The 9,870-nt window shown below is 43.7% G+C and overlaps 1 pseudogene; it reads left to right on the forward strand.

The window, feature by feature from the left end:
• The first annotated feature begins 359 nt into the window (after window positions 1-359).
• On the forward strand, window positions 360-8,328 carry LOC115094663 (annotated as a pseudogene).
• Window positions 8,329-9,870: the final 1,542 nt, after the last annotated feature.

Consider the following 9,870-nt stretch of genomic DNA (forward strand, 5'->3'; position numbering starts at 1 on the left):
CTATTTTTTCCATGATTTTAGCAATCATGGGAAGGTTGGCTAATGGGCGAAAGTTGGCTAGGTCTGTGGGAGACAGGTTGGGTTTTTTAAGAATGGGTTTAAGGATGGCAAGCTTTAGTTGGTCTGGTACCAGTCCTTGAGTTAAGGAGAGGTTGATGATGTCAGAAATTGGATTTGAAATGGTGTTTGGGATATTAAAGAGTAGGTTGGTCGGTATTGGGTCTGAAGGGTGTTAGGCTGGTTTCATTTTTTTGAGGATACTTTCTATCTCCAGCGAGGATGTTGGTTCGAAAGCTTCGAGCGTTGAATTATAATGAGGCGAGGTGGGGAGGGTGCTGGGGGGGGGCGTTGCCGAGGGAATGGAGAGTGAGGCGGTAAGGTTGGAGATTTTCCTCTCAAAGTATATTGACAGTTCTGTGGCTTTGTTGAGCGCTGAATTGTCCGGAATGGTGGGGGGTGATGGTTTGGTGAGCACCGAGACATATGCGAATAGGGCTTTCGAGTCGAAGATAAAATGGTGGATTTTCTTAGCGAAGAAGTCTTTTTTTGTTCTGAGGATGGCAATCTTATAAGCATTGAGTAAGGACTTGTAGGCTGTTAAAGAAGCAGTAGACAGATTTTTGCACCAAATGTGTTCTTTCTTTCTGAGGTCTTGTTTAAGGGCCTTCAGATCTGAGGTGAACCAAGATTTTCTGTTAAGAGATGAGGGGCTTAGGATTTTGGTGGACGAAGGACAGGATTGATCAGCAACTTTTGTGGTAACATGAATCTAGGATGTGATGGCTGCGTCTGCGTTAGAAAGGTCGAGATGTGGTAGTTCCTTGGTGAGGTAGCTGTTGAGGTGGTTGGAGGAGCAGGGTTTTCTGAATTGTATAGTGGCTTTAGGAAAGGATTGGGGAGGGTGATCCTTAATTTCAAGTGCAGTGGAGATGACCCTGTGATCTGACCATGGGACCAGTGAACAGATGGGCTTGGAGGAGAGCGAGATGCCGTCGTTGATGAAAATGAGGTCTAAGGTGTGACCTGCTATGTGGGTAGGGCTATTGATGATTTGAGAGAAGCCTAGGTAGCTGAGCGAGGAGAGAACAGTTTCGCAGTTATGAGATAGTGGGGAAGCGTCTACGTGCAAGTTGAAGTCTCCCAATATCACAGCTGGTTTGCCAGCGTTGACATGCTTCGTTATGAGTTCAATGATGGGAGAAGGGTTGGATTCCAGGGTTCCAGGGGGGGCTTAGATTAAGCAGATTTGTAAGTGGTTTGACTTAAAGAGGGCAGCTTCAATATTGTAGGAGGAGTTAGATAGTTGTAGGGTGAGGCCTAAACCTTTCTTTGCCGCTAGAAGCAGTCCTCCTCCTCTTTTCTTGAGTCTGGGAATAGAGAAAAGGTCATAAAGATGTGTAGGAAGTTGATTTGTGATTACCATGTCAGTAGGTTTCAGCCAGGTTTCCGTGATGGCACAGATATCTGGACTGACTTCAAGAAGGTAGTCATTGAGGATGTCTGTTTTTTTGGTGAGTGATTGGGCATTAAAAAGTGAGAGGGTGAAGAGGGAAAGGCCTAGCAACTGAGTGAAGGGAGAGATCAATATTGGAATAAGTCTCTGTTGGTGAATGAAGCGAGCCGAGGGAATTCTGGAGTTGTTATTTCTACCTCTTGGGTGATATTTAATCAAGGTTTAAGGTTAAAGATATTTGATCAATATTTAAGGTTAAAGATTTAACCTTAAGGTTTAAGGTTAAATATATTTGATCAATATTTAAGGTCTCTGAATTCGCTAACTAATCGAGTTAGCGAGTAAAGATTTTCTTACACTCCTAGCTACTCTGCCTCCTTGGACTTACCAGGGGTCCCTGCTCCTTGGGGCCCTCGTTTCTCTTTTGCCTTCAGGTCGCAGTCTGGAACCGGTAGTCGCTCCTCGAGGGCAAACGTTCTCAGACCTGCTTCTGAATACCACTTCTGTCAGGAAGTCATTGCTGCCTACAACACCAGTGAGTTGCTATCTTTCTCTCAGAGCTTTCCCTGGAACCAGGTACTTGCTCCTCAAGGGCCTAATCCATTCCAGCTCCTGGGCTGCTTCAAGAGACTATTGTGTGAGTGTTACCATCAAGATTCTTTTTTTTTTTAATTCATTTTTCAAAACTATTACAAAGTAAGAATCAACTTTGCAAAATGAAATATTAAAGTTTTGAACATACATTCTAATTACACAACTTACAGATAAGAAGTAAACATATTTGTTCAAGAACTAAACATCATAGAGGCACCATCAAGATTCTATTCCTGAACTCTGCAAACCTGCCTACTCACTATACTTAGTTTCTCTACAGCTCTGCCATCCTGGGATCGCTGTTCCAGTATCTAAGGGACTACAGCCCAGCCGGGCACTTCCAGCTCACTACTGCCACCTCTGGTGGTTCAATATACTGTTTAATAAAAGAACTAGTGTGTGTCTGTCTCCTAACTCTGAGCCTGACCTGTGGTCCCTCTCGGGATCTTCCCTGGGGGCATGGTCATCTGCTACCGGCCCAAGGATCCACGCACAACTATCCCAAACAATAACAGATTGCTAACTCCATGGACCCGGCACAACTCAATGCCTTGCAGGCCATACCGGGCCTGGTCCAGCGCATTGTGGAGCAGCAAGATGCCTTGGAGAAACTTACTTCAGCGTTTCATCAGCTACACACACAGAAGGTTGAAGGCACAGCTTCCAACCATGAAGGTCAGTTACAGGAGGTAACTTTAAAGACTGCTATACCACTGGCATCTCCAATCCGCTTTTCCGGAGAAATCCAGAAGACCCAGGGCTTTTTAAACCAGTGCTGCATGCATTTTGCCTTACAGCAATCATTGTTTCCTATGGCTCTCTCCAAGACTACCTACATCCTTTCATACCTGGATGGTAGGGCCTTGTCTTGGGCATCTACCTTGTGGGAATGCAAGGACCCCATTTTGCAGGACATAAAAGGATTTATGGACTTGTTTAAATCCATTTTCAATGACCCTGCTCGAACTTCTGTAGCCAGTTCTGCTTTGGTTGCTTTGGTTGAATTGAAGCAAGGCAACAGATCTTTGGCTGAATTTGCTATAGAGTTCAAAACTCTTGCAGCGGAACTCCGCTGGGACCCCAAATATCTCAAGACTCTCTTTTGTAGAGGCCTGTATACCTGTTTAAAGAACGAGCTGTCTGCTCACGAAACACCTGACTCGCTGGACGATTTAGTAGCCTTGGCCACTCGGATTGATCACCGGCTCCGGGACAAGGTGAAGGAACTCCAGCCTAAGGTGTTACCTGGGTCGAAACAGGCTAGTGCTGCATCTGCACCTCGGATCGTTCCAGGAATCCTTGCTGCTGATAAAAATGAACCAATGCAACTTAGTCATGGATGTTTGACTTCCAAAGAAAGAAGACTTCAGAAGAAGCGCGGCCTTTGCATGTACTGTGGTCAGCCCGGCCATGATGTCTCTTCATGCTCCACTCATCCGGAAAATGGGCGGGCCTAAGTCCTGCAGGAAGACTGTTCTTAGGCCATACTGTGCCCTCTCCTCTGCTCTCTCTCCCAGTCTCCTTGACCTACGGACCGGTCATGGTTCAGACTCCTACCCTAGTGGACTCAGGGGCAGGAGGCAACTTTATTCTCAGACGTCTAGTGGAAGACTGGAGGAGTCCCCTCCTCAAATTGAAAGATCCACTACTGAGTCACTACTTGAGGTGGGTTTTGGACGGTCCCCAGCACCGCCACTTCCACTGAAGCTCGGTGATGTCCCCAGCAGCTCAATCCACTGCTGCTGATATTTATAATGCTTTCCATGTTTCACTTCTGAAACCGCTCATTCTCAGCGAACTCTCTTCCAAATCTCAAGACCCACCTGTCATCAATGCAGAAGACGACTTAGAATTCAAAGTCGAAGAGATTCTGGATGTTCATAAAAGAGGCAATACTTTTGAATACCTTCTGAAATGGGAAGGCTTTGGCCCCGAAGAAAACTCTTGGGAGCCTCAGACCAATATCCTGGAAAAAGAGATGCTTCATCAGTTTCACATCACGCATCCTTCAAAACCGAAGCCTGGTACCTGAAGAGGAAATCGCCCTTTGAAGGGGGGTACTGTTGTGAACGTCGCTGCCCGACGTCTCCACCCCACCCACTTTACCTCTGTGGCGACTCCCTCTTTGCTTGTTGGATGTTTGGCTGCCGCAGCGTCAGCTTGCCGCCCTCCTCTGGCGTCCCCGGACTGGCAAGATGCTGCACTCCGCCATGTTTCCCAGAAGCCTAAGGGCACACGTGTGGCGTGGCCCTGACTCAAGTACCAGCAGTGGCGCGAACCTCAGGGGCATCCCCGTGAGATGAAGGGAACTTTCCTTCCACCCCCCACCTTCCCCTCCCTTCCCCTATCTAACCCACCCCCATCCCTACCTAAATCCCCCCCACCTTTATTTTTTTTATTTACGCCTGCCTCCGGGCAGGCGTAGGTTGCGCGTGCCAGCCGAGTGCCGGCGCACGATCCCCAGGCCCAGTGGCAGTGGAGAGGCGTCTTGCCACACCCACGCCCCGGACCGCCCCGCCCATTTTTTCAAGCTCCGGGACTTACACACGTCCCGGGGCTTGCTTGCGTCACTGGGCCTATGCAAACTAGGCTCGGAGTGCGCATGAGCGGGTTTTCGGGGTTACGCACGTAACCCTTTTAAAATCTGCCCCTATATGCAGTATAGAGAGGTTTGTTTGTTTTTACTTGGTAACACTAAAATTTAGTGCCTAGCTTATTAAATAGTGTTTTAACTTGCACACTGAATTTTAACATGTTACAAATATTTTAGTGTGTGTTTTAACGCATTAGTCACAAAGTGAATATACTGGGGGCAGACTCAGAAGTACCATTAGGAAGTATTTATTAACAGAAAGTGTAGTGAATATATGGAACAGCCCTTCAGTAGAGGATTTTGGAAGCAAAAGTAGTAATAAAATTGAAGTAAGAATGGGTTAAGCACCAGGGATTCTTAGTAGTGAAAAAGAAATGTGAAAGCTAGAGATCAAATATAGTCTATGTCATTGTAACAGGAAGAAAATTGGGCAAATTCAAAGGGCCTTATATGCCATAATATCTTATGTTTCTAGGTCTTCTTAATGCTAACTATTGAGCAAGCCACAGATGGTCCCATGTTTGTGCATGATTAACATGAAGAATGAATAAAAATTAACAGACAGTTGTATATGTGTTCAAAGACTCAAACATCCTAATTACCTCAATATGAAGAGCAGAAATGTATGAGCAATTTGAACAACCTAGAAAATTGTCAAGAGCTCATCAAACTTTTTTGAAGAAATTCAAAGCAAATTTTCTTAGATTTTTGAAAAATCAGAATGGGTTTTATCAGAAACCAGACATGCTTCAGTATTTTTGAATTTTGAATTATTAGTTTTCCCCAAATCCACTGAAAAAATCTCACAGGTTTCCCAGTAGATCTGGGAAAAATGAGAAAATCCCTTTGAACTCATACCAAGTTGAATGAATACTTTAAAATTCAGACGTACAACTGCATAGCTTAGAAAATTTAGGCCACATTATAAATGTGACCATCTGTACAAAGCAAGCATGGGATATGGTGAAAAGTACGTTTTTTAAATAAAGATGTAATCTTCAAACCAAAGATACTGCCAAAATATTGAGCTTCTCAGTTTCAAATGCAGGGACATAATTCTAGCACCAAACTAAAGCTTTCAAACGTCACCTTGGAACTCAATTAGAAACTCCATATGTGTTCTTAGAAGTGAGGAAATTATTTGTAAGGAATGAAAAGTGAAAGAAAACTTCTCCCACAAGTTAGACAGCATACTCAGTCTTTTGATCCTACCGTGTGCTACTTTAATTATAATTTTAATTGCTTTATTTCCCTGCTCCTTTTTGAGTTTGTCTAATGGAATTTCAAATTGCTGTTGCCTTCTCAAGAGAGCACCTGAGTTCAGCTCAAAATAACACCCTGATCAAGTAAATACTTCTATAAACCCACTTAATGCAAGCCTGCATCCACTGTCTGTTGTAATCACTCATGACTTTAAACTGCCTGTCTTGCTGTTATTTTACCAAAACAAAACAAAAAATATATATATTTGCATCCAAAAGGTTCAGGAGCTTTGCAATCTTTCAAACATATCAATTAAGTCTCAGCACATGAGTTCCATAAATGAATGATTCCCTCAGTTGCTGATTATGATATGTTTTATCAAATTATGCAGCAACAGCTTATAACCTGGAAATAGAAAACATTTCTAGTTAACAATAAAAAAGGGTAAATAAATATCTGACATGAGTGAATCAGCATGATAGATAATTATATTACTGTAAGAAGGTAACACCATATAACTTTTAAAGCCTATACTACTATAATATCAGGGTAGAAAAGATTGCTCAAACAAGGAGATCAGAACTTGTAGGCTCCAAGTAGTAAGATATATAAATTTGACATTTCTGCAAGCTATATTTTCTGGTTTAAAACCACTTGTGGGTCTATGCATTAAAAATCATGCTAAAATAATGAGCAGGCATGCTAAAGTATTGTTAAACATGGGAAATACTCATTTTTTGTGCACATGCTAAAGTATAGCATATATAATGAACATGCACATTTAGGAGGAAATTTTTGAAGATTTAAGTAGTGATCTCATATGGAAAAATAACATATATGCACAGAAGTAGTATGTATATAAGTATATATGAGGCCATTCTTGGTAAAAAGTAGAATAACAAACATCTTCAATCATATTAACAAAACTGGACTATTGCAATTCCCTGCTACTCAGTCTACCAGCCATCTCCATAAAACCCCTTCAGATGGTGCAGAACTCTGCAGCCAGCCTCCTCACCAATACCAAAAAAAGGGAACACATCTCCCCTACTCTTCAGAACCTACATTGGCTCCCCGTCAAATTCAGGGTCCTATTCAAGGTACTCACGATTATCCACAAAGCCATCCACAACCTCACCACCCTCAACACTTCCACCGAGCTAAAACCACATACCTCCTCCAGACCAATCAGGAGTGCCTACCAAGGCACTTTGTACGCTCCCCAAGCCAAAACCTCAATCAGAAAATGGGCCATTTCGACTGCTGGTCCACACCAATGGAATGCGTTACCCCCCGACCTCAGACAAGAATCTTGCCCTTCTGTCTTCAAAAAGAGACTAAAAACATGGCTTTTTAGCCAAGCCTTTCAGGACACCTAATCGCCATTTTCCTTTTACCTAACTAATTGGTGTAGAGGGATATGACGTCCATAGTGACTAATATTGAATCTGATGATTGAATTTCCACTTCTTGGAGCTTATTCAGAACCTGAGTTGAATCCTTTACATAGGACCTCATGTTTTTAACAAATGGTTGCAAAAACGAATCTAAAAAGATCGCTAGAGACTCCAATAAAGATCCATTACTCGAAATAATGGGTCTGAGTGGAGGGTTATCTTTTTGGGCCGAACAAGCCGTCAGGCGCGAACGAGCCGGGAATCACGTGACGCCGCGTCACTCGACGTGCCACCGACGTCACATGCTTCTCGCCAAGGATTGCAGAAATGACGTCCTCACTCCTCACTCGATCACCAGGGAGTTGTGGTAAGTCTGGGGGGGGGATTAAGGAGGGTGAGGGGGTTTAATTTTTTTTTTTGCACATATGTACATATACCCAACTCATTGGATTTTTTTTATGTCCATATTGGCCGCAAGTGGGACCCCCTTTCGGACATAAAAAATATGAACATAAAATTTTGCTCTGCACATCCCTAAGAAGCACTACCTGGATGTTCTGGTTTCTGATGCTTCAAAGTCCGTGTGGAAGAAGGGGCCACTCTTTGATGCAATTCTCACTGATCCTCCGTACGGCATAAGAGAAGCTACGAGAAAAACCGGGCCGCACAAGGAAATCCTGAGAACGGAAGCATTCCCAGAAAGCCACATCTCTGTCTCGTTGAACTATGGCCTGAGTGATATATTTTCGGACCTGCTGAAGTTTGCGGCACAGCACCTCGTAAGAGGTGGAAGATTAGTCTACTGGTTACCTGTATACAAGCCAGAATACACAGAGGAAATTATACCCCGGCACCCCTGCCTGAAACTTATTAGCAACTGTGAGCAGACACTTTCCAGCCACACAGCAAGGCGCTTGATAACGATGGAAAAGGTGAAAGAGTTAGAGGAGCAGGATCAGAACGCTCATCTATTGGACTGTCAGTACATGCCATACAAGGGTCATGACTCGTTTCAGGAAAAGTATTTCAGCGGCGTGACCAAGAGGATTGCCAGGGAGGGGAAAAACAATCAGAAATTAAGAGGATAAGAGCACACGCCGTGGGTGGCATTTCTTTGTAAGGAGCAGATAACGTCATCCATCCCGATGCTCCTAAGAATGCACATCGCTTTTCGTGGGCAAGAAGTGAAACCCAACCTGTACCTTCTGAAAGTTAGCAGAGAGTGTTACCTGCCACTGCAAGGGGGAAGTATTTTTCTGTCATCATTCAAAACTTTGGAACTCAGCATGAGGTTGCCCAGAAGGGTCCTTATCACCTGTATATTTTCCTCTGGTGGTCAGATTCACTGCCTGTCCGGATAGCTCAATTAGCCAATGCTAAGCTAATTGGGTCTGGCGTACGTTCTACTTCGTTGTAATCGCCTCGCAAGAACACATGGAGGCAATGGTTTTGAAACCAGTTTCTCTTATTTTTTTTTAAATCAATTCTGTTTAAAATGTATTTTATTGTACATAGCTTTTCAAGCTTTATTTTACCTCATTTTAATTGACAGTAGTGCTTTCAAGTACCGACGACGATGAGGCAGCGCTGTTTCCCCTTTCACAGGAAAGGGAGTTAGTACCATTTGCATTTTAAGCTGCCGACCCCTTGGAGTTCTTCGAATCCTGTAATGGTGATCAAGCATAGCTCATTTGTTTTTGCTTGTAATTGATACGTGTTAAGCCGGCATAGCTTGCTGTGAGTTCCCTACAGCGATATTGCATGCAAACGCTTCTTTTGTGAATTGTTATTAACGTGCCCTGGGCCAAGTATGTGAAACTCATAGGACCTGACCAGACTTGGATAAGGCCATTACTACACCCTGTGAAGCCTGCCCACATTGGAAGCTCATCTGTACCTTGGATTGGCTTTTGCATTCCTAAACCTTGACTCTTGGTCAAGCCAACTGTCTGCAGTTTTTGGTCCTGAGTCTAACTGATCGTTTTAAAGCACTAAGGGAAAAAAGAAATATACTCTGTTATGATTTCCCCAATGGTCTTTGTTTCATCAGTTCTTTGAAACCGAAGCTGTATTTTTCTTGAAGGGTAAACTCTGCTGAATCTACATCGTGTTCATCATAAAAAACATTGTGGTGAATACCACCGAAACCACTAATTGAGGATGTTAATCACTTTCCATTTGCTTGGGTGGTCAGACAGGGCAATGGGAAATACCGTCCTGCCAAGCCGGCCAGACCGATCACACCCATTAGAAAAGAGGCTAAACGTTGCATCATTGTGTGGATTAAAGCAGCAACCCTTAGGTTTGTTTACATAATTCATGTGACAGTAAAAATAAAGTCTTTACATCCCAAAAAAAAAAAAAATACCTACTAAAATGCTGCCACTCTAATAAGTGCACAAAAATAGTGGGGTAAATTTTAAAAGCTACGCGCAGGCTACCCGGCAGGTGCGCACATGTTATAAAATCAGGGGTCAGCGCACGCAATAGGTGCACACTAGTGCATCTTGCGTGCTCCGACGCCTAAGGCCTTCACCCGTTTCCTCCCTGGGCGCTCCAATTTAGAAGCAGCCTGTGAGTGAACTTCCCTTCCCCCTACACTATCCTTCCTACCCCTTCCTCTAACCTTC

The sequence above is a fragment of the Rhinatrema bivittatum genome, chromosome 6 (genome assembly GCF_901001135.1).
Source record: "Rhinatrema bivittatum chromosome 6, aRhiBiv1.1, whole genome shotgun sequence".
Classification (NCBI taxonomy): Eukaryota; Metazoa; Chordata; class Amphibia; order Gymnophiona; family Rhinatrematidae; genus Rhinatrema; species Rhinatrema bivittatum.